The following is a 24,309-nucleotide window of genomic DNA, read 5'->3' on the forward strand; positions in this document are numbered from 1 at the left end:
TTAAATCAAGGAAATAAAGGTGTCAACATACTAACGGAAAAAATGTATTGCACACTTCATATCCATAAAGAAGGAAGCATTGTCTGTATGTTTCAGAAGGGCAAAATGGAAGACTGATCCCTGACTCGATATGCATTCTGCTCATATTTAAAAAATAACAATGGTCTGGCCTCAGCAGCACACCATCATTTACCAACTGCACTACTCAGACACAAAAGTGCTCATTTTATAATATCCTGTCAGAAGTTAAGAATTGTAAGAGTATTTCGGATTTCATACTCATTTTCAAACCTGATTTCCAGACTAAAGTCCATGAATCTGTCAGAAAAGATGCTAACCCACAGAGGTCTACCTCTGGTGGCTGAAACTGTGGGAGTCGTAGTCTCAATCTTATAAAATGACTGTTGACTTTTCTTCCAAGATTTCTGCTGAGCAACTTGTATTCAGATGGTGCCCAACGTCATTAGTACTCAGTCTTGTGCAAACTGGTGTTTGCTGTAGTCACACCAAGTTAAATTCCCAATCCTAAACCTTTAAAAAGAAAAGGAAAAAAAAAGTGCACAGCTATAAAAACTTCCTTTTACTGTGCAATGGCATGTGTATCAGAAAAAGCTAAATGACATGGTGGATCAAAACCCCCTTCATTCACAATGCTTAGGAAAATGTGATGGGAAAAATCCTAAGAAATTACTGACATTAGGGAAAAACAGCATAGAACACATTCTGATTATATTTGGAGGAGTAGTTCTGTCTGAAAGACAAACCCCATTTTTTTTTCTAAAAAAATCTTCAAGTTCTGAGAAACACACAGCACAACATCTTGTAATTTCTTTTACAAGACTGCAATTCCAACTTTTTTAAAAAAAATGGAATTACAGTTTCTGAACAAAATGTGAACCTGTTATGGGCAAATCACTTACACCAGCTGTGAAGCATTACAGTTATTTACATTAGGGAACTACTTACAAATCATTGTGGGAAAACAGCAGTGGCATCATTTTATCACTACGCTACCTTTCACCACTTCAGTGATACACAGCATATGCTGGACCACCAAAACTCTAAAGCAGTCTGAGCAGGTAACTTCTACCTGCAACCAAACCTGTTATACAATGAAGAAACCAGGAATAAAAGCGGCTTGTAGCTCAGCTTTGAATATTTAATAAATAAGCCCAGTTCTTGGAGGGTTCAAAACACTGTATGAGCATCTGCATTATATTAGAAACATCTTTGACTTTTTGCCTGCATTTAAAGCATACCTCGCTGATTTTATTATTTAAGACCATAATGGTGAAGATTAAAAATAGATATGTTTTGGCACTTTTTATGCGCTCCAAATATTTCCAGTGTTTGCAGCATGTTACCTAAGAATATCTGAACTATGGGAAGCCTTAGAAATGGCTACATGACTGCATTGAATCATAGCAAGACTGGCATACATCCCTACATCATGTTACATTACTCCAGTTCCTAAGATAGTATAGCACCTAGGCAACTTAAAAGAATATTGTATTTTTATTCAAGCTATATAGCTTATAGCTATATTCAAGCTTTTTACGTCAGCCTGATTAACAATAGAGAAAGAAACAAGCAGCTCTTCTAAAACTTTATCAAGAAATCATGGGCATTTTCCCCAGCAATTTCCCATGCTTTATGTGACTTCGGTTTGTAAGCACGAAGAACATTCTTGTTTGGGGAGAGGTTCATGTCTTTCCTGTCAATTCTATGAGCTAAAAGATGGGTCTGAAGCACCAATTTCTTCACTCTTATTAGAGAATTTGTGAGAAAATATTGTACAAGCAGATAAATGAAAGGAGAATACTATGAACAACTAGACTGCCTTTCGGACAATGGCAGACATTGTTGGCAGAAAAATATTTGTTTGGATGTTGCCAAATTCCTTTTTTTCTAATAGGTCAAATATAATTGTAGCCTCAGAGTACAACATTTCGATACATTTCTGGTATATATACTTCACATTCATCAGCTGTCATTCTTCAATGCAGAATGCAGAGCAGAAACGTTTTTGTTAGGGATTTCAGAGTCTCTTTACCGCGTACGATGCAAAGAACTTATCTTCATGTATTCTGAAATTTGCAATAAATCAATCTGCCATAGACTACAGCAAATACCACTATAATGTCAGTAGTACCATTACGCCTGCTCTCATTCATGTCAAAGGTTTCCTAACAGCTCCTTACACATACTCATTATTCCTTGCTGCAATCTCCGTACAGGGAATCTTTGGAAATGAGTAGCATGTAAAATGAATGTTAAAAAGAGACTGAAGAGTGTTTCTCAAAGCATTTGTCTAAAACCAGACCATTTGAGAACTAAGGCCCTGAATTATGGCCCTGCATCATCTTCTTAAGCATCTTCTTAAGCATCCCTTTATATTATGGGTGAAACTGCAGACTCAGCTTTGAAAGATTAATATTTTTATTTGGAATCAGCTGAGGAGGAATCTAGTTTGGGCAAATTTGGTGTACAACGGGCTTGATCTCCAAGACATCAGCTATGAGGACTGCAAGATAGGACAGGATGACCTACAAACAGGGTAGCAAAGAGGTGTGCTACATATGATCATCCCATGAGATGTTCACCCAGCAAAATGGAGAATGCTCTCTTGGCAATGAATTGACTTTTTGTTTAAGACATGATAAAGCCAACCAAGCTTGAAGGGAATGAAGCCTTACAATCACATCCTGGATTCTACCCGTGTTCCCTAGTGAGCATACAACAAAGCACAGATCACTCTTCCAAGGAGGATCACTGTGAGGAGACCCTTCATCAGTGGACCAGTAAAGATGTCTTGGCAAGAAGATGACTGGCTGCACATATGTCTCACTGGAGTTTACACTAACAGCTTAGTGCAAATTTTTTGTCCCTAATGGCTGTACTTGGATGAATTCTTAGACAAGTTATACCAGGAATATATGGAGCATAACAGCTCCAGCTGCTGTAAAGGAGAATAAAATTTATTTCTTCTGAGGAAATCTAAGTTCACTGGTGAAAAGCAAGGCACAATTATATTTATTTTTCCAAAATAACACCATTAAGATATTTTATAAGCTTACTACAACAAGACATCTCATGTTCTAAAATTCCTTCAACTTCAGAACTGACTTACAAAACTCTACAGGTACTTCCTAAATTTATACATAAATATTTGCTGAATAACATTATTTTACTTCCATTTCAGGGAATCATACAAATCTGTTCACTCCATTAATGATTTTTCTTAACAGGTATCTACCCCTACTGAAGCTTTTTCCAATTTAGAAGGAAAGAATGACTTCATCAGCAATAGTAAACATTGGTGTCTATACAGTATATGGAGACTAATATGCTACATATTCAAATGAGTTTTTAAAAAGCTCAGTCAGCTGAGTTCTCTAATCATACACCTGCTTCATTTAGGCTCCAAGGTGGAAATCTGTAAACACCTCAAGTGTTACATACTGCAGGTAACTGTACTGAAATCACAAGGACTGTGCTGTGTGAGTAGTGGTTCTATATGGGCTCAAGTCTGAGGGCATCATGACTGCTTCCACTTGCAAATCTGAGTGCTTGGTGTAGTCTAGGATAAGAGAATTCAAACTGCAACACAAATATCTGGAAATGACATCTGGAATTTCAAATATCTTTTAAATGTAAGCTGCTGACTTCAGATGACAGTTTTGTTTCTTGGGGTAGGGGTAGGTCCATAATTTTAATATGCAGAACCTGTTTTAGTTAAGTCTAATACTGTCACTAGTTGAAAGTCTAATTGTCTTTGCTTTTTTTTTGTGGGAGGTTATTTTTCAACCATGACAAAAGTTTGTCAGCTTCAAGTTGAAGACAAGCTCCTTTAAATTCACACAAAAAAATTTGCAGCAAAACCTACCGCACTTTCTAATGCAACGGTCAGAAAATCAACATCGCACATGTTGTTGCTAGATTGGGCCTCCATGTATCTTCACACGAGGAATAGAGACAATGCCTCCTTTTTCTCAGTTCTGCGCAACTTAGACACAGCACTCCTCCAAATCAGGCTGCTATACAAATAATGGACAAAGAATTCCAGAGCCTTATTTTAGAGAATATTGTCCTGTTTAGTGAAAGGCAGTAACTGAAATATTTTTTTTTAATACTGAATTATATTAGCCATTCCTGTATCTAGACACATGAAACTGGCTGTTGGCTCTGCCTTAGTTTTACGGCTGTAGGTCAACTTACAAAAAAAATTTCGCTGGTCTATATGGTTTGAAAATGAAAGAATGTGGAATGGAGTCATTTATAACCAAGTGTCGTGGTTTAAACTCAGTCAGGTAACTCGTTCACTCACTCCCCCTTCTTTTCCTCCCCCTACTCCCAGAGGGACGGAGAGAAGAATCGAAAAGAATGCAACTCCCACGGGTTGAGATAAGAACAGTTTAGTAACTAAGGTATAACACAAATCACTACTGCTACTACCAATAACAACAATGATAAAGGAAATAACAAAGGAAGAGAATACATCACCTCACCACCAGCCAACCGATAACTCACCCCCCCAGCCCGACCAAGCACCGACCCATACCTCCTCCAACCCCGCAGTCTCCCAGCCCTTCCGGCTAACTCCCAGTTACATCCTGGGCATGACGTGCTGTGGTATGGAATACCTCTTTGGTCAGTTTGGGTCAGGTGTCCTGTCTCTGCTTCCTCCCAGTTTCCCCTCCTCCCTGGCAGAGCATGAGGCTCACAAAGTCCTTGGCCAAACCAAAACATCATTGTTATCAGCTCTGTTCCCGAGCCAAAAGTCAAAACACTGCACTGCACCAGCTACCAAGGAGAAAAACGACTGCTACTGCTGAACCCAGGACACTAAGTAATTCATTAGAGTTAACGAATTAACTTCTTTTAGCTTAAAGAATATTTGGAAGCAGATGAGGGGTTCTTCATATGTTATTTTAAAAGATTAAAAACTACTTTCAGAATAAATAGTCTAGTGAAATAACTAAAAACTCCTTTCACCAAACATAACATTTATTTTCATCTATTTTGACTTGGTAATAGATTCCAACACATAAACATTTTCAAAAGGAAAATATTTCAGGAATGTCAGGTTTTTATGGGTTTGTTGGATTATACTTCTTTTTTTCAAGAATGTTTTCTAAAGGGTATTTGATTTGAAATTATTTTTTTCCTAAAAGAAAAGTTCATTGATAGCCACCTAGCTTTAGAGAAACTTTGCTTTAGAAGCAAACTTGGAAATATATAGAACATTACAAGAAAATAGATCTTAAATAGAAGGAAGTTTGTTACTATAGGCTTTCCCCTGAAACATGAGATTTAAAGCTTTCCCACTTCATTAGATCTGTGCATGTTGCTCTTCAGATGGATCTGCAGCTGAGTGTGCCACCAGTAAAAGTCACTGCTGGAGCTGCTATGATAAACAAGCCAGTCTCCTGGAAAGATTTTATTAATTTTGTGCTCTTGGCTGAGTACGAGGCATTACAAGTGTTAAAGGAGAGCAATCATTAAGATCACAGTTGAGACATGATTAATTATCCCATCTCTTGTTACCTCTGCTTGTCTGTCACCTTTCCCCCTGATCAGTTTCTATTATTTCCCCAGCACTCTGTGGACCACATTCTCATTGGTGACATCAGTGATGCTGAGATCAGAAACTGGCTCCTTGCCTCTATTTTTCCCTTGCCTTCCCTCTAATTTGCCTTTCCCTGTGCTTCTTTTCAAAGACTCTTCGCTGCAGCTCCCAGTGCTTTGCAGGTATCCTTGACTACAGCTCACATTCCCCAATCTCTGGCCAGCTGGAGCAGCTCCCTGGTATGATATAATCCAGATCAAAGGTGAGAGGGGCAATAAGCAAATGAAACACTCGTTGGCACACAACAGAAGTGACTCGGCCACTTTTTGATCCCCTCTTTTCAGACTTAATTTTGGCCAAAAAATAGTTGTGGGTGGTGCATCTTGAAGTCAGTGTCTTGTGAGTTATGGTGAGCCATACCAATTTAAAACAGAAAATGGCTCCTCTGGAACCAGATGTAGTCACATATTTACCCAATCAGCAATCCAGCTGCAAGGCAAAACCAGCAAAGCCTGATGCTGCAGCGAATTTGTAATGTGCCTTTTAGAGATGGTACCAAAAATGGTCTAGGATCAGATGGACACCAGAATTTCTATTGGATTGGAAAGAAAAATGCAGAGTATCTTAACAAACCTTTACAACATTAATTGCATAATTGTAACTCTAGCATGAGGTTTGTACTCCATTTATATATAACCCATCTGGAGCAGGTCCTAGGCACAAACAAAGCTGCTATGTGCGCAGTGATTTGAGCATGTTTACAAAGCTTGTATTTGAAATCAAAGTACATCCTCCTACAAACATTTCCACTCCATGAAGTTATTCAGCGAGATGTTACAAGGAGAAATTACTATTTATTTTCACCATCTATTCTTGGCAGACTTGTTTTATAAAGAATTTTTTACTAAATGGAAACAAAATTTAAACCCACAAGTTTTTAAAAAACCTACCTGTTGTAATTCTTGCTGACAATGGTTGTTTCACAGAATGCCTTCAAAATATCCCTGTTCTTCTAATCAAGTAATGAATGCAGTTTATTGAGCTGAAAGGGGAAACTCATCACGTCAATAAAGATTCAACATTTCTACCAGTTATATCACTAGATAAAGAGTTGTCCTCTTGTGCTGATTGTATTGCTGCCACCAGTTTGTTCTTTCTTTTAGGGAAATTGCATGCTGCCTTTGTGCCTTTCAAAGTGGGGACTGTCTGTATTGCAAAAATTTGGGTGCTTGGCCAGATTACATTTGCAACACAAGAGGAATATTCTCCACAGTATACTTGCAGACATAACGAAACACTGGGGGAGAAAATTCTTCACTGTGGTATGCTGAGCCAGCAATTCTACCATCATGTGTCAACACAGCTCCATATGCCAGGAGTACATAATAAGAAGGCCAGTGTTAGGGATCTGAACAGGAGTATTGGTACAATTTACTAACTCAGTTTAGCATCCAATGCAAATTAATGCCGCTTTCTTTAACCCAAGGTACGAAAGAAATAAAAGTGGGTTTTCTCAGGAAGAGAAAAATGTGGTAGCTATGTGCAGTATAGTTCCAGAATGCTTTGGCAGCAATTCACTTGCTGTTACTTAAGTTAAAAATGACAGAATTTCTAAAGAGGGTTAAAGCCACATCACACGTGTGCTTTCTGAAACAAAGCAGGAAAGGTTCTACCCATGACATTTCAAGTCCCAGCTGCACTGACATCTTTGCTAGTTCTTGAAATCAGTGCCTTGTTTTTCCAGAGGGGTCTCTGTCAAAGCCTCCTCATTAGACACAAAGCCCAGTAGAACTGCAGACCTCCATTCCTTTTTGATCTGTGGGTTGTACTGGTCACTTGCAGGGCTTGTGGTAACTACCAGAGTCCTTTTCACAACAAATTTTCCACTCACCAGTGCCTGCTAATAGCCATAATTTTTCTCAAGTGACATGTAAAATAATGTAAAAGAAACAATGCACCCACATGTTGATTAACCCTGCCTGAAAAATGGCACTTTGGTAATTACTGAACTTTGAGGTCTTTTCTGAAGCATGACGTCCTTAGTTACCATTATTTCAACTGTAACAGAAAATAACAAAAGTGTACCTAAGCCAAGGTAGAATGGTGAGAGAGTTATTTGTTTGAAGTCTTGTTTACTTTAACCCTGAGATCAAACTCTAACCTATGGTAAGTCTCTTTCCAAGATGTTCGAAAAACACCTATCACATGAAACAATGCATAAAAATTAGTTTTGAAGTTATACACCAGCTACCAGAAAAAGCTGTAGCGGCCATCAGGAGGCAAAAGAACTGGCTTAGTCAAATGTGCTTCCCACTAGCTGCCAGGAACCTCCATTTCGCATTCCTTGGCTCAAATATCTTCCCATCACTGAGTTTTAGCTCTGCTTATTTCTCATTCCTATTATGGCCTCTCGCCCATTCTTAACTCCTCTTGTGCTTCCTCCGATGCTCACTGCCTTTCCTTTGCTCCTCCCTCAAATAAACAAAATTCCATTTTTCTTCCAGACAGACAATGCATACCAGCTGGAAACTTAACAGGTTTCATTTACGCCTGCAAATTTTAAGGTAAATTTTTACAAATAGAGAACATACAAATTAGGTACAGGAAAGAGAGACGTGTATTTAGGAGCAACCTTCTCTACCAGCATCCTTCAAACTTCAAAATGGCAAAAACTTTGCTTGTTTGGTGAGCGACAGAATAGGGACTAGTGAACAGCTATGGATATACTAGCAATGCTGATAATGGAGCCTCATCTCTAGATTTGTCAGACTAATACAGTACTACAACCTGTAAATGTTACACGCTGACTACACAGCAGTGGAACTCACTGTCTCAGTATATTTGGGTTCTTCCTCAAAAGTTTTAAGAGGCTTTTCTAACTTTCCTGTGAAGTGGTTCATGGACTGAAATACCTCACTTAGTGCAAGAAGGACACAGAGCAAATCCAAAGGAGGGCCATGACAACGATAAGGGGGCTGGATCACCTCCCATATGAAGACAGTCTGAGAAAGTTTGGGCTGTTCAGCCTGGAGAAGAGAAGCTGCATGTAGACCTCATAGCAGCTTTTCAGTATCTGAAGGGGGTCTACGAGGATGATGGAGAAGGACTCTTCATCAGGAACTGTAGTGACAGGACAAGAGGCAATGGGTCTAAACTTAAACAGGGGAAGTTCAGTTTCGATACAAGGAAGCAGTTCTTTACTGTGAGGGTGGTGAGGCACTGGAGTGGGTTGCACAAAGAAGCAGTAAATGCTCCATCCCTGGCAGTGTTCAAAGCCAGGCTGGACTAGGCTTTGATCAATATGGTCGAGTGTGAGGTGTCCCTGCCCATGGCAGGGGCTTGGAACTAGGTGATCTTAAAGTCCTTTCCAACCCTAAAGATTCCATGATTCTAGATAGTCTGATCCCTTTCTTCCAAAATTATTCATGTGAAGACAAACACAGGTTTACAGACCTGCTCTGCAGGAAAACTTGCCAGGCAACATGAATAGCCTGGAGTCTGTCCAACCAGCCACTTGGTTTTCGAGTGGGCAATTTTTACTTAACTTTTCGGATGGTTTCAGAATCTAAAATGCTGCCGGTCCACTTAGGGTTAACCTTGCAGTTTGGGTCTTGTGTAAGGATTTGTGCTACATCTTGGCTCTCAGGGGCCATTTGGGAAAATCCTCAGAAGCAGCCATGGTTGTACATTCTCTATTTGGATTCCTCTGAATTCAGCTCTATCCTGGGCTCTAAAATGCAGCCTGGTCAGCGTCTTGCAAGTGAAAAGGACTAGCTTACAGCCAAGGCAAAGCAGGCACCAACTTAGAACAGCAGACTGCCTGCTTTGTCTGGGCTAAGACAGCAATAATAATTTGCTTCAGCAGCCTATACAACCTGAAGAGTCAGTTTTACTTTCTACTTGCATAATCTTGGCTTCAGACAAAAAAGTTGAGAAATGCAAGGCAGCAGCAGAAACGAACATGAATAATAAATGTAGTAAGTCTTTATTTTCTCCTAGCTCTCCTATGCCATGACAGAAGTGGCAACCTTAGTCCCTTCTCAGCAGCCTAACAGGTAGGACAGTAGCTGGTTGCAGCAGAAGGGATGTAGGAAGAAGAGCTAAAAGAGAGAAGAGACAGACTCTAATCATTCCTAATTAATCAAATTAAACACATTATTTTTTTCCATTGCAAGAACCATTATCACTCTCCCCAAGAGAAGGTTATGATCATAAATCCCAATATGTTAACAATAATGCACCACTCTTTGCTAGGTACAAACAAGCCAGCTCCCTTTGTTTACTGTGATCCAGGATAATGAATGATTTGCAAGAGACTTTTAGAGATTTCCATGTCTTTCACACCTTTTTTTTTGGCCTTACAACTGCATCTCCAATTACACTGTTGGTAGCTTGCTTTGTCATTATATCCCTTAGAATTAGGGCTATATTAGTGTATTTCTTTGTAACTGATTATATTAGTTTTCTTGTTCTTGGTCTCTCTTACACTGGCTTCCAGTTCTCTATTAAATGTGACCCTACTGTGGGGATGGTTGCTTTATTACTCTTCTGTCCCAGACTGCTTGTATCTACCCACTCAAAAATTTGTTTTCTTCCTTGCTAATTATTCTTTATACATCCAGTCTTAGTGGAGGTTTGGAAGCTCACCAGCAAAATGCAGGTTCTCTGTGCTTTTTGAAAGGCTTCTGAGCAAGTAATACAATCACACATGTGCTGCTTACCAGTCAGTATACCATACATAGTAACACACAGCATGAAATGCTGTTGACACACACGAACTGAAACTTCAGCATATGCTTACACTCCAGTGTAATTTTTCACAAAATGGCTTCCAGAAGCACCCATACTGTAAGCTTCATCTATTTGAGGATTTGTTCACAGTGCTGAGTGAGGAGGCAGATAGCAGTCATGCGCAAAAGGTGCACAGCCATAGCCCTTAATGCTATCATGAGCAGATACTGAGACTTGGGATTGCACCCCTGACACCCCTAGAAAAAAAACATTTGTCCTGCTAAATAGGAGGTAAATACAAAGGGCCAACAAATACAGAAGACAATTAACAAAATTATGGTCATTACTGACAAAACAATACTGATGTATCTATCCAGTTTCAACCTCCAAGACATTAATAAAGACTCTCTGTAACTAAGAATTGTTAAGTTTACCTAGCTTAGAAGCTTCCCTGGAGTAGAAACACTCTGCTTTCACAAGCTTCCAACCAGAGATGACCCATTTAAACACACGCTCTTATATTCACTGAAATTATGAAGTGCACTACAGCTAAACCCCTGCTACACAAACATCTGTCCACTACAAACCCAGACACCTGATGGTCTGTTTTCCTCCATACTTTCATCTTTTATCCTCAACAAATTCTGAGGTTTTAAACTTACCTTTCTCTCAGACAATGGTTCTGTGTTAGGTTAAGGTTCTGTGTCATCTTTCTCCTCAGTAACTTACATTTTTCAAGTAATTACAGGTAATTTAAGGCTGTTGTGATCCTAACAACTACCTAAGATGAATGATAATTGACTTTTTCCCAGATTTCCCTGCCCTAAGAAATGACCTGACATCTAAGGTTATTTCCTCTACTTTATTATTGCTCTTTGCAGGTCAATATATATCTCTTTTAGAGGGAAAAGTCACCATTAAAGTGATTTCACATAAAAGTCCCAAGTATTTTTAAGAAGTGGTGAATTGTCAGAAATTAAGGAAGACTGGTTATCTGCATATGTTTTCTACAGTTTTGAGGAAGTGAAAGAAAATAATTTCTGTTTCTTGACAGTTGCTAACAGAAGCATTTGAAAACTACTGATGCAGCCTGTTAAACAGAACTTAACTCCTCCGAGTATCTTCTCGTCAGAAACAGATTATTTTCATGTTGTTCAAAATCACTATCCAATTCTACCCCTTTAGACATAAGAGCCATTAAAAAAGAAAATCAAATTTGTAACCCTATTAACATTTTTTTTTCATTAAAATATGGTTCTGATTATTCTTTCTTAGGGGGAAAAAAAGCATGAGGCTAGATACATCTATGTTTGAGACACGGAGGCTTTCAGACTGATAACAGCTTTTAAAAGTCCTAAAAATCAAACAGATGGGCCAGAACACAATGTTTTGAATGTGATAATGGACTCTCACATATATTACAGTCCACCTGAGCATTAAAGAGATGTAGGGCTCTGACTCATCAGCATTGCAATAAACTGTTTGCAACAGTTAAAGACATTACTAACATATAGACTCTTCTGCCCTCCACCAACCAGGACAATTGCATGTCCTAGCAACTGTGATGTAGAGTTCCTTCAGTAGGCTGTATTTTCAGTTCAACGAGAGAGCAGGATGACTTTGTGAAGTGGGCAGTAACAATCTCTTTTCCCCTTTGGGTCAGGCATCACCAATCTTTAGTGTTCTCTCAGATGAATAATTTTGTCTTTGAAGTAGCAACATTCTTTAAGCCTTCAGCATCTACATCCAGTTCCATCCCACACCTTCTCAACTGGAAAGCTTTTTAACTTCAATGAAGTCAGATCCCCAACTGATCCTCAGAACAACCTGCTCTTCCACATGTTTGGAAGAATACTGCATCCTGCTCCGCATCCCTAGCCAACCACAAAACCCCATGGCAAAAATCACCGCTTAACATTTTTGGCTCAGAAGCAGTGCCATGTCCACACCTCAGCTATTACAGGTTACACTGGAACAGCACAATCAAACTTCTGCCAGTAGGTTATGTCCTCAAATATTTAACAACCTAGTAGGCCAATTGGAGAAACATGCTTTTCTCTCCTGGCCCTACTCAACAGGTTGGTAATGTGGCTGGTAGGAGAATAATCCTAATCACAGGGTAGTATCCTATTTAAATATTTTATGCAAATTTATTAGAATTTGTGTAAGAGCTGTCGTAAAAGGAGCACTGTTTGAACCTAGGGGAACACAGAAGCTCTTAATTTCTCATAAGAAATCTCTAGCAAAGCTGCGGAGAATAGTCTTCACTGCCAAGTCCCACAATTTCATATACTGCCCTTTTTGTCTGCATTTATACCTATGTTTCTCAAATAAACACTAGATTTTCTGAGGTATGAAGACAGTATGCAGCTACAGCTGTCCTGAGAATTTTCTCTGCCCAAGGCTAACTGCCCATACCTATCTCAGCTATCTAACTTAATTATTCCACAAGGCAAACTGGACAGAGGGTATCATTATCACTATCCCATTCTGAAACTTTCAACCACACCATCATTACTTACACAAACATGTGACTCATGGTAAAGGGTGAACAGGTTCTAATTTTCAGGCAGACAGCAGGCAAAGTCAGTGCAACAGTGAACACAATCCCAATGCAATCTAAGGTAACTGAATTTGTGTAATACAGTTAGAAAATACATATAAAGGCTGAACAGCTCATCAGGGTTTCTGAAAGCAGCACACAGGTCTTTTAACACAGAAATAGGCCTGACTTAACTGGAGTATGTGAATTTAAAATTATTTAACTCAATTACTAATCCTTTGAGTGAATTCCTGTTTATAGATGGATGCCCCTCTTTGGATTCAGCTGTCTTGCTGGATTAAATGTTGCCTTCATTCATCACCGCATTTCTGGTGGTGAAGAATGAACTTCTCTGTAATATGTTGAAGACACAGCCTGTAGGAGCATTACTTAGGCAAAATCTGATGGGTTGGCTCACACCATTTATTTTAAAAGTCAAAATTAACCTGATCCATCTGAATTTCTCATAATTGAGAGTAGTCATATCAATTACTATTCAATGGTCAGAGAATCACTGCAAGCAGTGACTTGTAAACAGCGGTGGCAGAAACTGACATGTACTTCTTCTACTGGAATTGCTGATTTTAGGGGTGTCCTATTGTGAATGATTTATTTTGGCTTTAAGACTAATTGACTAAACCTAAACAAAAGGAAACTATTATTATACTCTAATCAGGGTGTGAATACTAAAACAGTAAAAGTCTGCATATTGACAAGGCCAATATATTCATGCTGAAATCAAAACTCTACACCTTAAATCACATACCTTATCAAGCAGCTGTTTCATGTTCATGCATCTGATTTAGGAACAAGTATAAACATTAAATAAAAATATCTCCAGAGTCCTACTTACCTATAACTTTTAACAAGGTCATAACTGAGTGTGAACAGAACAACCTTAAGGCTGTATGTATCTTGCCATTATTCTACAAGTTGAATGGCAGCAGAGATGGCACCAATTTATTCAGGTGTCTGATAGCCTCTGGAGCACTCAGATATCCTGGGTCTGCTATTTGCCTTTGGCTTTTCTGATCACATTGTCCAACTAAGCAGATAGCTGTCACTCACCTGGGCAAATTGTATACACATGACAAAACTTCCTTCACATGCTGAAAATACATTTGACAAAATAGTAGAATAACTCTCTCTTAATTGACCATTCACCTCCCCATTTTACTGTTTTGTTTTTCTTTATCATCATACCCACTGGATTGTTTATTGATAAAATACATTTTTGAGATACAAAAGCTAAAGAGAAGTTCTTAGACTTGTCGCAGAAGTTCCACCTTTAGGTAGGATAGAATCTCAACATATTCTGCTACTTCATAAAAAATAGGTTTTTGTTTGGTTCACTTAGAACATACTGGTAAGTTTTATTTTATTTTATAGCTGCTATTGCATTAGATTAAAGAGGGGGAAAAATGCCATGATTGAGAAATTACAAATAAATGATACTGCTCTAGGAGAAAAAAAAAAAAAAACCAAAAAAAACACCCAACAAAAAAAAAAACACACAAAAAACTGAGTACATATGAAACAGGCAAAAGCATCACAGAGTAATACTGTGAAAATAGAAAAAAAAATCTCAAACTTTTGTCTTCAGAGAGTCAATTACCTTTTTGTTTGTGGCATTTTATTTTTCTTCCTGGTTGCAAAGACAATGACATAATATCTTTTTTGTTATGAAGTTAAGTATGAGAGAAAATGCATATTTAGGAAGAATGTAAGTCACATGATACAGCAGATTTCTAACAGCAGTTAGAAAGGTAGGCCAAATTCAGCCTTATTATGATTCCATAGTCTTCCATAGGCTTAGATCCAGGCAAAACAAAGTTTAAATTTCAAGAAGTGGAGACAGTACCTGTAAGTGGTTCTCAAATTTTGGATAAATGGTGAGCAATAGCTTATTTAAATAATATTTCCTAGGTACTATAATTCTATTTTGTAGTCAATACACATAACTGCCATAAACAGCAATGATGAAGGAACAAATACACTGGAAGAAAGCATTACACAGATTAAAAAAAAATAGTTTTGAAAAGGAAGCTGTAAAGTTTAAAGGAGGGAGTCAAAAGAAAGGAGTTCAGCAAAGATTTTCGTATCAGTTGAACATGCCTGCCTTGGGGAGGAGAGGAGGGTGGAAAGCAACAACCAAAAATTCCCACAAAAAGCACCAAAAAACCCACCAAAGCAAACAGGTGTTTTCCAGCCCTTTGACACAGGTTAAGTAGGAATAAACGGTACTTCATCAAAATACAAAAAGAAAGCCTTCAGACTGAGATCAGCACCCGCCCTCTCAGTGTTTTTGTCACCCCAAAATGAAACTAGCTACTGCACCTTCCCAAAACAAACATAATCATTAACTACCCCAATGTCAAATGAACATTTTTAATTCGGCCTGGAAGATTAATTTTATCCTCCTTTCTTCTTCTGTGTTTGATTTCTACCAAAAAGAATGGCTTGCCCTGGTTTGGAATGGTTCGAGTGTTGCCGAGTCCAACAAGCACATAAACTCTCTTGCAAAGAAGCTCCCCCTCCATTATTTAATGTCATTTTTCTTTTCTAGAGAGGAAAGGCAAAGGGCCCTCAGATTTACTGTGAGCAGTGACGGGGGGAAAAGGAAAAAAATACTAATTGTAGTTACAGTACAGTATAAAGTAAAAAAGAAGAAAAAAAGGCAGAATCCCTTTACAGCTTTCCTTCCATTAGCATAATTTTCCAAGAATGTTAACTACATTCTTTTATCTCTAAAATACTGCGCTGCAACTCGGTTTAAGACAATGCTAAAGCCAAAATTATAAACTACTCATGGATCAAAAGTTTTACATGATACTGGCTATTTTGTACACACAGATTTGAATGTTTCCATTTCTTTGATTTTGCTTCCAAGTACATATTTTTCACAAACAATAGTGAACTGATAATATAGCACTTTAACTTTTTTATTTATTTTTCAGATGCTTAGTGCTGTGCAGTTAGCACTAATTCCTACAGGCTTAACCTTGCAGCATTTTTGGCAGGCGCTTCACCTAACAAGTAAGATGAAGCTAATGATTAAGTAGTAAGACTTTGAAAAACTACAGAAACAGTAGTAATTACCACTGTATAGCCAGCATTGTAACTTGGTGATTACTGCTCCTATTCAACCAATAAAAACAGCCCAAAGCTAAACAGCAAGTAAACAACAGCTGTCACTTAATGACCACAAGGTGCATTTGGTGCTCCCAACATTGCTTCGGGTCCTTAACTACTCCATCAGGCCCAACCAGAGAGGCTTCATGTTAAATACTGTCACCTGACCATCTGTGCTAGCTACTGATTTTAATACTGAAGTTCCTTTTAACATTTTTACTCTGCAGCAAGAGGTGAAGTCCGCAGTAAAAGAGTTACAGTCACTTCAGCACTGCAAACACTGCCCGTATGACTGATAGTTTCTAAGACACATCTGCATATGTTAAACTAGCCTTGAAGGGGGAAAGGGATCATAGAATCATAGAACAGTTAGGGTTTGAAAGGACCTTAGATCACCTGTCATGGGCAGGGACACCTCACACTAAACCACATCACCCAAGGCTCTGTCTAATCTGGCTTTGAACACCATCAGAGATGGAGCATTCACAACCTCCCTGGGCAACCTATTCCAGTGCCTCAGCACCCTCACAGTAAAGAACCTCCTCCTTATATCCAATCTAAGCTTCCCCTGTTTTAAGTTTTAATCCATTACCCCTTGTCCTATCACTATAGTCCCTAATGTACAAGTCCCTCCCCAGCATTCCTATAAGCCCCCTTCAGATACTGGAAGGCTGCTATGAGGTCTCCACGCAGCCTTCTCTTCTGCAGGTTGAACAGCCCCAACTTTCTCAGCCTATCTTTCTATGGGAGGTGCTCCAGTCCCCTGATCATCCTTGTGGTCCTCCTCTGGACTTGTTCCAACAGTTTCATTTGGACTTAAGTAACTGACACATTTGACGCTGTCCCACAGCATTCTCCTGGAGAAATTGGCTGCTTGTGGCCTGGATAGGAGGATTCATTGACAGGTTGGAAACTGGCTGGATGGCCAAGCCCAAAGAGTGACAATAGATGGTATCATATCTAGTTGGTGACCAGTCACAAGTGGTGTCCCTCAGGGTTCAGTGTTAGAGCCAGTGTTGTTTAGTATCTTCACTGATGATCTGGATGAGGGAATTGAGTGCACCCTCAGTAAATCTGCAGGCAACACCATGTTGGGTAGAAGTGTTGATCTGCTGGAAGATACGAAGTCTCTGCAGAGAGATCTGGGCAGGCTGGATTGATGGGCTTTCGCCAATGGTGTGAGTTTCAACACGTAGAAGTGCTGGGTCCTGCACCTGGGCCACAACACCTCCATGCAATGCTCCAGGCTTGGGGAAGAGTGGCTGGATAGCTGCTTGGTGGAAAAGGACCTGGGATGCTTACTGATGGAGCTGAATATCAGCCAGCTTGTGCCCAGGCAGCCAAGAAGGCCAACAGCATCCTGGCCTGTATCAACAACTGTGTGGCCAGCAGGGACAGGGCAGTTATCATCCCCCTGTATTTGTCACTGGTAAATCCGCACCTCAAATCCTGTGTTCAGTTCTGGGCCCCTCACTACAAGAGAGACATTGAGGTGCTGGAGTGGGTTCAGACAAGGGCAATGAAGCTCATGAAGTTTCTGGAGCACAAGTCTGATGAGGAGCAGCTGATGGAACTGGGATTGTTTAATCTGGAGAAGAGAAAATTCAGGGGAACCATACTGGTCTCTATAACTACCTGAAAGGAGTTTGGAGTGAGGTGGGGGTTGGTCTCTTCTCCCAAATAACAATCGATAGGACAAAATGTAATGGCCTCAAGCTGCACCGGGGGGAGGTTTAGATTGGGTATTAGGAAAAATTTCTTCACTGAGAGGGTGAATGCTGTTAATGAGGCCCTCAGTGGCATGGTTTAGGGGTGGTCTTGGCAGTCCTGCAGTAAAGGTTGGCCTTGATGATCCTAAAGGTCTTCTCCAACCTATGATTCTATATAACAACATGTACAGTAGTTTTGATTTTCGTTTTTTTTTTTTAACTGACTACAACTGGTGTTCAACCCGCCCCCCCCCCCCCCCCGTCTGGCAGGTCCATTATTTTAACGAAGTACCTACTCCTTTGTTACATGAACAGCTATAGCTTCTGCTAACAACATGGGAGCTCTGCAGCACTTGACTGCTTATCAGGTAAATGATTTACAGCGTAAAAAGGAAGGAAAAATACAAGACTAGTATGCGGAGCTGAAAAGGGTACTTCCAAACCAACAGTTAACAAAAGCTAAAAAGGATGAAAAAAAAGTCGAAACCAACATAATTGCGCTATTTACTTTTCCTGCCCCTAAGAAACGGGAGATCCACCGGCGCTCTTCACACAGCCTTATACCCGGCAACTACTTCACCAGCCGACCCGGGCATGGTGTTCAGCGACGGTTTGTGGTAGACAGCCACCCTCCAACACCAACGGTGCCCCCTCTCAGGCGGCCGTTGGGAGCGGAGCCCGCCTGACCAACAGCCTCCCCTCGTCCACGACAGCACTGCCCGACACTGGAAACCGGGGATAGAGTGCTAAATAAGTTTCGGGACGAATGACAACGCCCTGCCGTACCCGCCTCCCTCTCACTTTTCTTTTAAGGCAGGGATTATCCATCCCACCTCGGCCAGCCGCCAGGTACCGGAGCCCCCAGCGTCCGCCAGGCAGACGATTTCCCGCCTACCCCCGCGGCGTGGGCTGGCCCCGGCAAGCTGGGGCAGCGACACAGCGGGGCTCCAGCATCTCCTTCACCTCTCCACCAACTACTTCCTCAGGTATCCCCTCCTGACGGAGCACGCTCCCGCCGCTCCCTCCCTTCAGCACACGGGGGCTGTGGAGAGGTGAAGGGGAGCGGAAGAAGCCCAAGCGGCAGCGCAGACTGCCCCACCGCCGTACGGCAAGCACAAAAGCGCAACCCCCGACGCTCGCGCACACACTCACTGCCACAACACTCCCCACACTCGCGCACACCTCCTCCTCCCCAGCCTGAGCCTCTCAGCTGAGTGACAGCTAGCCAAAGCCAATAGAGCCGCTCTTTCTGTGCAGAGGGGCGGGCACTCCCCCTCCAGGTGACCAATGACGATGCTGCTTTCTTAGCCGCGGCGTTAGCGAGGGGAGGTGGTAGGAGGGGGCCGGAGGAGGGGCAGCAGTTTAGGAAGAGGAGGGAATGGCTGTCATCAATGAAGTCATGTTCGTAATCTAGTCCCTCGCTCCGGTTCCGCACTCTGGTGACTCACCGAGGGGGAGAGGAGCGACATCCAGCACGGCGCTCCGCGCGGGCGGAAGGTAAATACAACTTGCAGTTCGGTCCGCCCCCCGCCCCACTCCGTGTCCCTGGCACGGAGGTGTTTGAGCCGTCCTTTATAGTCAGCGAGAACGCCGGCAGCGCCTTGCCCACCTTCTCTCTTCCCCAAGCACAGCCTCGGTGGCCCCGAGCACTGTCGTGCCACCTGCTTCCTCTCCCCACATTCCCCGGCTCCCGGCCCTCCCGAATATTTATATCCCCAAGTGGGTGGAGAGAAGAAAGTTTTGATCCGGTATTTCTGGAATAATCACGATGCAAATCTCCGGGGCGGGCGGGTGTGAGGGGAAGAAACCCAACGCCGTCGCTGGTGGCTGACTTGTGAGTCAGCGGCACCGCGGAAGGGACGGGGGAGCGGCGGGGCACCATGCCCGCCCGTCGGAGCCGCCGTGTTCGCCGTCCAGCTAACGTTTGTCAACGGCGTGGCCAGCGGGCTCGCAGGGCAACAACAGCCAGCTCTTGCCACCCCAGGGTCTTTGCTGCCAAGGGAGCGCGTCAGGAGCTCCAGGCGACGCGACCGGGAGGGAAATTGATCCGGGAAGCGAGACTCCCTATACACCCCCTAGCCAGGACAGCTCGTCGGGCCGGGGGCGGCCTCGCCTGCTGCCCCCCCCCCCCCCCCCCCCCGGGGTGTGGGCCGCCCAGTGGGTGGTTTTCGGCGGTAGCCGCGGGTCGCAGGGTGAAGTTCACAGTGTCCGGAGGCGGGAGAGTGTGTGGCGGTGGAGCTTTTTCTCCGCCTTGGCACACGCTCGCGCAGACCCGGCCGAGGCAGGGGAAGTCGGGAGGCACGAGGAGGGGGGGAGGATAGTGCGTGGGGGAGCGGTCCAGACTGCGAGAGTAGTGGCGTTCCCCGGCAGATCTGGGAGGCCATGATCCGGATAATCTCCGTGCCTGCCTGTCACACGCAGTACACACACCGGAGAGAGAAGAGGAGGTGGGGGCTGGGACTTCGCCCGACAGGCTGCGGCTCCTGTTGCTTAACGTAGTCTCGGTTTTTAACTGGGCAGTCACTCCAGCAGAGTGTCTCGATTTACTTCCCAGAATAGCTTGTGTCGTTCCCCCCAGCTCCTTTTCCCAGCAGAATTCATGCCGCTCCCCCAACACCCCCGCCACCTTACAGCAGTCGGCGAAGCGGAGTAGCACAAAACATGCGAATTTTGTATTCGCCTTCCAAGCAAAAAGCATTTTATTTCCGGTGTGCGCGGAAATTTATTCCCACCCCCTCCCCCCCTTTACCCCCCCCCCCCGCCCCAGTCCGGGTCGGGCGGGAGTGAGGATGCGTGCACACGCGGATGCTCAGGTAGACGCGGTTCGTCTGCCCGGCAGGAGGAGGGGGCGGCAGCAATCGGCACCTGGAAAAGTTCTCTCCACTGCAGGAGGCCGGGGAAGGCTGCGGGTCGCTGCCGCAGCTAGCTCCCGGGCGGGGCAGGAAACAGCGGAGCCAGTCCCCGGGCAGCCGCGGGGAGAGGAGGCGTTGGCAAGCGCCGGTGGTGGCGGGGGGTGGCCTTTCTCGTCCCTCTGCTTGTGCGAGCGGCGGCGGATAAGGAAGTCACCGCCGCCACACATAGGCACACAGACATGTTTGGTCGGCGTGACATGGTGGCGGAGGGAAGGAGCAGCGGGGGGACGGGCCCGGCCCAGCCCTGAGGCATGCCCTGGCCGCTTGCCCGCCTGCCGCCGCTGAGGATCTCCCAACACCCCGCCGTGGAGGTACGGGTCCCTGCGCGGCCCGCGGCCGGGAGCGGCGCAGACATTGCTTCGCGGAGGGGAGGTGGAAAGAGGCAGCTGGGCTGGATGTCAAGGCAGGGACGGCTTAGAAGCTGTCGGCGGAGCGAAAACTTTGCAGAAAGCCGGAGGGGGAGAATTGGGCTGTGCTGACTCTGCGCGCCTGCCCCGACGCCTCTGTGGTGGAGGCGAGGGGTGTGGAGCTGCGGGCGGCCCGGCGCCGAGGCCTGCGCGCCGCCCGGCAGGGCCGGAAAACCCGTGCGGCGCCGCCGAGACAGAGCGCTGCCACTGGGGAGCGGGCGGCCCGGGGCCCTCCTTCGCCCATGCTCCGTGCCGTGCGCGCGGCCCGGCACAGTGCCGCGACTTCCCCTTCTTCCCCCTCTCCGCCGCGGCGGCTTTTCATTATGTCCGTGGTGCGGGGAGAAATGGAGTTGTTTGTCTCCTCCCCCCCGCCCCGCAAATTTATGATGGTGGAACAACAAACTGCACACGGCTGGAAAAGTTAGAGCTCTTGGAAACTAGAACTTAAGTTACAGTTAACTGATTGTTAACGGATTGCGGTGTGGGTTTTTTGGTAGGTGGTTTTTTTCCCCTTTTTCCTCCCTTCTCACTCCCTCTTCCCCTTAAGAGTGCGTCGAGAGCGTGGTTAAATGTCAGCATGACTGCATAGATCACGCCGAAGTTGGTTTTCCTCGGCATCTGCTGCTTATGTTTGATATACAGACTTAACAAGCTTTAGGGTAATGCTGTTCTTTTAAGGTGTCGAATGTTTTAGATAGGTAAGTAAATAACTGAAGTAGTGAAGTTGTCAAGATTATTTTTCTTACCACTTTAAGTGTTCTGCATGCTTTCTGTAAAAAAAAAAAAATATATATATATATCGGATCCATGACATGGCATTGTTCCACTTGCATTCTTTTCTGTTTTGCTTTAGATTTCTTCAGTGTTACTCGGTTTTAACCGCAGCCCCTAAGACCCAGACAATAAACATTGTACCAGATTTTAATTCCTTTAGTAGTATACCAGTTACATGTTCGGGGTGGCCTTTATCTTCTGTGTAAGTTAGTATTGTTGTGCAAATAAAGGCACATTTTCTCTTTGGGAACCTAATTGCTCTGTCACTGTCTTTGACTTTGTTTATATTGTTCTTTTATTATTCTAAGGGGAAAAGTGTACCAGAAGGGTAGGATTGGAGGCAGACTTTCATGTCCGTGTCTATCAGTAGTAGAAGCACAAAGACTATATGCATAATGAGCATTTAAAAGTACATCTAAAGTTATGATACAGCATATGTGGACTTGACAGAGGTGAGAGCAGAGCTTCGTTAAATACAGTATTTCATGAGTTATGTCTCAGCTTTAGGAGTGCTATTTTTGTGGTGTTTCATAGAACATGCGCCAGAAGAGTGTGTTCAGAGCAGTCTTAGATCTTCCCTTTTGTTCATTTCTGAAGTGGCCTGTGATCGTTTCTTGTCAAGTTTGAAAAATGCTTTCACAAACACCTGAGGCTTAAAAATTGTCAAGAGAAAATGTGCTCCAGCTAGCATTCTTACATTAAATATATTCTTGACAAAGGTCTGTGTTAATATCTGCAGTTACTTTTTTGCAATTTTTGTTGGACTTTTGAAGTTAAGGTCAGAATCTGCACGGTAGTGACTCTGAAAAATGTCTGCAGTTTTACTTCCAGTTTTCGTGGGCCTGATCAGTAATATTGCTGTGAACTGGTCACTTTTCAGAAGGAGACTTTTTATTCTTTGTACGACCAAGAACATTTTTGCAAATTACTTACTAAAATGCCCATTATATTTTTTTTTTGCGTTTTCTGCTACAATCGAAATTTCGTATGTTTAAAGAATTTTTCCTGGACCTCCACCTCTTTTGAACTTTATCCGTTTAGTTTTTTATTTGTTTGATCCTCTACTGAAGTACAAACGCAGTGTTATGACGTAAAGATCATTTGTGAAAGTGGCAGCAGTGTTACGACAGCAAGATCACTTGTGAAAAAGGCAGGAGAGAAAAGCTTATGCCTTATTTGCAAGATAAAATAAGGATGAATAAGGGAGAGAAGTAAGGCTTTCTTAAAAAGGAGCCTTGGTAGTTTGCAAACATAGCAGACTAATTCTGAGAATTGTTTTATTTGTTTCAGACACATGTAAAGTCATCAATTCTTAGGCGTGAACATTTGCCTGTTTGCCTCCAGTTGGTAGAGAATGTTTCCCATGTATCACTGCAGTGTTTGAGCACCCAGGTGGATCATTTAGAGCTGGGACCTTTGGAAAAATGCTGAAATTAAGTTTGTTGTTACAGAAATGATACATTTTTAAAATTTTTGCTAGTGTTTTATCACAAGTAACGTGCATTTAAAACAGTCTTCACCCTTTTTTCTCCGTTCCCATTTAAGTGAAGACAAGACCTGGCAGTAGTAATAACGGCAAATTTCTTTCTTCCTGCCTGTGTCTCATTTGGCTTTTGTTTTTTAGAATCTAATGTGAAGATTAGGTTTCGATAACGGTCATTAACACCTGTTGTAAAGGTCATGGTATGGAAAATTAACCAGTTTCTGTAACCAGTCAGTACTGTCATGACTTAGTTTTCTGTGCCTGAAATGTGCAGTGGAATTCACATATATAGCAAACATGGACTTGATCTTGGGCATTGTCTGCAGTTAAATTTCTGATTGCAGCTGTCTGCCCTCCTCTTTTTCTGAAGGCTGTTTCCTTCTGCAGTAAAGCCATCAGAAAGGATCATATGTCTATGCTGTAGTCTCTTCATTGAAAAGTTTGATTGCATAGCTTAGCCTAACTTTGAGAACTGTGACTCGTGGTGACGCCTTTTTACTGTCTGTAGTACTTTCAGCCCCCAGCTGTTAGCCAGTCATTTCTTGTTGCTGATTTTAGTTTTTCATAACAGGGTAGGCTGTAAGTTGGAGTAGTTGAGAAATTGCTTTATGAAAAACTGAAACAGCTACACAGTAGGAGTAAGGATTTCTGCAAGAAAATTTGTAAAGGCTTGAAGGTGGGGAGTATTAGGACTGTCATTCTGAAGTAAACTGCTCTGCATGTGAAAAGGAGCCTCACGCTACATGACTTCACAGTGAGGTTTCTGGAGTAAGCACACCACTCGTTCTGCTAGTTCTGCTGGTGTGCATGCAGGCAGTCTTCGGTAGATAGCTAGACAAGCATCTAAAGTGATGTCCAGGGGTTTTTGTCTCTGGCCTAAATGTCTGGATAAGCAATTTAGGTGCAGCATTTCTGATCCTGTGGTTTTGTAGTTTAAACTGCAAATTCCCTTCAGGTTTTGAAGTTACAGTAAAGTTACACACATGATTATGCAAAGACAGAGTCTTTCAGTGTGTTTGGCTTCTCTGTGTGAACTGAGTAACTGGTTTA

General features: G+C 42.7%; 1 protein-coding gene and 1 long non-coding RNA gene across 6 annotated transcripts in view; one reads left to right on the plus strand and one right to left on the minus strand.

Annotated features, from left to right (window-relative positions):
• Window positions 1-19,372, minus strand: part of LOC133281899 (uncharacterized) — a 79,515-nt gene extending 60,143 nt beyond the window's left edge. Inside the window, exon 1 of the long non-coding RNA XR_009747595.1 lies at window positions 19,132-19,372. This is a non-coding gene — a long non-coding RNA (uncharacterized LOC133281899). The remainder of the gene's footprint in view (window positions 1-19,131) is intronic.
• Window positions 19,018-24,309, plus strand: part of SMARCA2 (SWI/SNF related, matrix associated, actin dependent regulator of chromatin, subfamily a, member 2) — a 131,368-nt gene continuing 126,076 nt past the window's right edge. For 3 of the 5 annotated variants that reach the window (XM_061477781.1, XM_061477780.1, XM_061477777.1), the window contains exon 1: window positions 19,018-19,180. The gene's annotated coding sequence lies outside the window, so the exon portion shown is untranslated. Of the gene's footprint in view, window positions 19,181-20,766; window positions 20,907-21,382; window positions 21,496-24,309 lie in introns of those variants that run through there. The other 2 variants (XM_061477778.1, XM_061477779.1) reach the window with 2 other exon arrangements.

Source organism: Pezoporus flaviventris, unplaced genomic scaffold (genome assembly GCF_033815535.1).
Source record: "Pezoporus flaviventris isolate CSIRO_AGI_PZ_B2104156 unplaced genomic scaffold, CSIRO_AGI_Pfla_v1 ptg000108l, whole genome shotgun sequence".
NCBI classification, from domain to species: domain Eukaryota; kingdom Metazoa; phylum Chordata; class Aves; order Psittaciformes; family Psittacidae; genus Pezoporus; species Pezoporus flaviventris.